The 3,724-nt window shown below is 41.3% G+C and overlaps 1 non-coding gene across 1 annotated transcript; it reads right to left on the reverse strand.

Annotated features, from left to right (window-relative positions):
* Positions 1-1,502: 1,502 nt before the first annotated feature.
* On the reverse strand, positions 1,503-1,609 carry LOC145056143 (small nucleolar RNA R71). The gene has a single exon (XR_013685678.1). It is a non-coding gene; the product is annotated as a small nucleolar RNA R71 (small nucleolar RNA).
* Positions 1,610-3,724: the final 2,115 nt, after the last annotated feature.

Raw genomic sequence — 3,724 nt, forward strand, 5'->3', positions numbered from 1 at the left:
ATGACTATCAAACAAGAGGTTAATTAAAAAGACTAAATTAGTTAACTATTGCAAGTCTAACTTAACCCGAATAATTAATCTAGTAAATATAATTAAATTAGACAATTGGCCACTGTTTGAGTTAGTTTATTTGCTAAGGATTAGGGTAGTGAACACAAATCTAATCACTTGAATCGGTAACCAACGAAAGAATTAATCCATTGCACTATTACCTTGAAAATCAACCATAGAGTTAACCAAGTTGAACTAAACAGAAGTTCCTTTCCAATTATTGAATCTAGTTAAATCGTTATTTTCTAGCTTTAAATTAGTAATAATTAGTAAGTTTCTAGTCTTGTAAAACTAGAGAACAACCCCTGCTTCTTAATTAACTTAGATTAAATTAGTTTTTAGTTTAATTTGCCGTTCCCTGTGTTCGATACCCTGCTTATTTAGCTATACCATAATTGATAGGTTCACTGCCCTTTGTGTGTTATTTGATAATTAAAAGTAGGTTTAAAACTAAGTGAGTTTGCACACATCAAGTTTTTGGCGCCGTTGCCGGGGAACGGTTCTAAAATTAATAATAAAGTCTAGTTTAATCGATCCTTTGTGTGGGATTTATCTTACACAAAGTTATTTACAAAGCAAATCCAATAAGTAGACTTAGTTTTATTACAATTCCGTTCTTTTTAACTAGAAAATTTTCTTTTCTATTTTTGCCTTGCACTCGCCGAGTGCACTCGTGTCGACTCGGCGAGTCCATCGCTGTTTTAGTCTTTATTTTTTTATTCCGTTTTTGTTCCTTTACGCGTTTCGTTTCTTTTGTTTCGTTTTTTTTCAGCTGTTTCATGACCCGAGGATCGGACACACCTCTAGTACCACCTTTGGAAGACCCGGAATCCGAACTAAAGAGAAACAAAGGAAAAGCCGTAGGAGAAGCCGCAACTTCAAAGAACTCACCACTCAAGAACTTGAAATCCGTCTTCAGCAAGAAGAAAAGCAGCAAATCAGGAGCATCCAGTGCCTCGTTAACAATTGAAGAACCAATTCACGAAGATAACGAGTACGAGACCGAGGAAGAAGAAGAGCATATTTCCGAGCACGAAACCGATTCCGAAGAAGAGTTAACTATCACTATGGCTAACATTGATGAAGTCCCCATGGGGGAGTGGAAGAAAAGGATGCGTGATGACACCGGGTCGGGACTTGTGCAACCCGCAATTCCCGCAACCGCCACTTTTGAACTAAAAGGCCATATTCTCGCCCAACTCAAAGAGATCCCTTTCTCCGGGAAGGATCATGAAGACGCTTACAAGCACTTGGACGAAGTGAATGATGTGGCCAATTACTTCAACGTGCCTAATGTTCCACGTGAGACCCAGCTTCTTCGAATGCTTCCTGTCACCTTTAAAGGATCTGCAAAAGATTGGTTAAAGTCACTTCCTCCCGGATCAGTCACCACATGGGCCAAGATGAAGGAAGAATTCATAGACCATTTCTGCCCGCCCTCCAAGATAGCCAAGCTCAAGAAAGCCATTGCCAACTTCGAGCAACAACCCGGCGAATCCCTTTATGAAGCTTGGGAACGATACAAAAGCCTACTTAGAAATTGCCCACACCACGACCTTAATAGCCAACAAGAGGTCTCCATTTTTTATGATGGAGTCAATGTCACCACAAGGCAATTTCTTTTACTTTCTAGTTTTTTTTAATTTTTCTTTCGTTTTAAAAAAAAAATGTTAATTCTCCAATTCATCAGACATTTCTGCTTGAGAGTGTGCATGGGCCAAGTGTGGGGTGAAATGATTTTAAATAAATAACAAAATTTCGAAAATCATTAATGTTTTACAAGAGACTCGCCGAGTCTGACCATGACTCGACGAGTATATATTGATTTCAGAAAAACTTTGACTTCGCGACTAGACTCGCCGAGTCTGACCCCGACTCGACGAGTCGGTTTTATTTACAGAAAAAAATAATAATTTCGAAATTACTTTTACATCTGGTAACTAGGGTTTTAACCCTAAGAATCAGTTTTCACATACACACTCGCCGGGTGCGCCTCTTTCTCAAACTTCCTCTCAAGCTTTCAAGTTTTCTTCAAAATCTCTTCAAATTTCTCAAAGTTCAAACTAAAAGGTAACAACTTTCCTCTTGATTTCTGTTAAGAACGTGATTATAAGGCCATCTATACCAGTAATTGCATGAAAAACCCGTTTTTGAAAAGTAATGAATTTCTAGGGTTTTGATTTTTCATGAATGATGTTGTTTTAAACGTTTATTTTGGCCTTATTACCTTAGTAGAAAGTCCCTGTACAAAACCCTTGACGAAATTTCAAGGTTTCATGGCCTAATTTGCACAGACCCGTCGACTGACTCGTGCAGTTTGCGCGACTCGCCGAGTCATGCCTGGACTCGACGAGTCGAGTCCGGATGTAGATATGAAAATGTTTTAATTATATTATGTGTTTTCTGGGTTTTGGATCTTTGTTTTGCAGAAATCATGTTCAGAAGAGGGCAAACTTCCAGTGGCCACCAAGGGGATTTTCCGTGGCTAAACTTCCCACAAATTGAGTCCGCTTCGACATTACGGAAATGGAAGAAGAAGTTGGCTGATATTAAAAAGAAGGAGGTCTATGTGCCCAACCGAATCGATTGGGAATGGTTGCAGAGTGTTCGCTATGAGGAGGAGTTAGCTCCTTATCTTTTGAAGGAGTTTCACCATGATGCGAAACCATGGTGTGTGACGGGTGGAGCTGGGTATTTCGTATTCAAGAACCGGTTTATTTGGAGCTGTGTTTAGAGTTCTTTTCCACGGTGTCTTTCACCGGGGGAGTGGATGTCTTTCACCCAACAAGCTTCAGTTTCTGCCTTGGGGGAGAATTTCGTCAATGCTCAGTGGTAGATCTTGCATGCCGATTGGGAGTTTATGACCAGCCCTTGGTCTCAACACCCATCTTTCGGGCCTTTTTAGCACAAGCACATATGGCATTTCCCGAAGGAGTTACAAGTGTGGGTTGGTGGAATACCATTGGTAATAAAGTTTATATTCCAAAGTCGGCGCAAGAAGGGAGTATTCGATCCCCAACACATCGCCTCATTCACCGCCTCATTTCATCCACCATCAACCAACGAAAGGATGATGACAAGGTTTCCAACCTTGATGTCTTTTTCCTATGGAGCATTATTACACCCGACATTTTTTGCAACATTCCTTGGTGTCTTGCTTCATATCTTTCGGAGGGTGCGGTCAAGGATCGCAAGACTTCAAGAATAAATGGTGGGATGTTTGTCACCCGGTTGGCTAACTCATTCGGGTTGATGAACCGCGGTGCATGGAATTTTATGACTATGATCCCTACACCTTCGTTTAATCCTATTCTTTTCCGGAGAGCGAGAATCATTGAAGACTATGGTGGTGGCCACTATGCCATCCTAAATGATGATCCGGTGGTTGGTCCCGAGGCGCCGGGAAGACGGGTTCGTTCGAGGAGAGAGCGGGATATGGAGGAGGAGCCGCCGGTGATTCCGGTTGAGAGTGAAGATGTACCAATGGATTGGTACAATGTGGAGATGAGGCGACTCCAAGATCAAATGGCGAGGGGTCTGAATTTTAGCAACCAGTCTCACATTCGACTTTTTGACCACTTCAACATTCCACATATAGATGGTGGTAACTTTCCATACATTCCAACATGGGAAGAGGTGATAAATGCAAGGAGAAGTGTGGCTGGAGGAAGTG

Source organism: Lactuca serriola, chromosome 5, assembly GCF_051521515.1.
Source record: "Lactuca serriola cultivar US96UC23 chromosome 5, Lser_US96UC23_V15, whole genome shotgun sequence".
NCBI classification, from domain to species: Eukaryota; Viridiplantae; Streptophyta; class Magnoliopsida; order Asterales; family Asteraceae; genus Lactuca; species Lactuca serriola.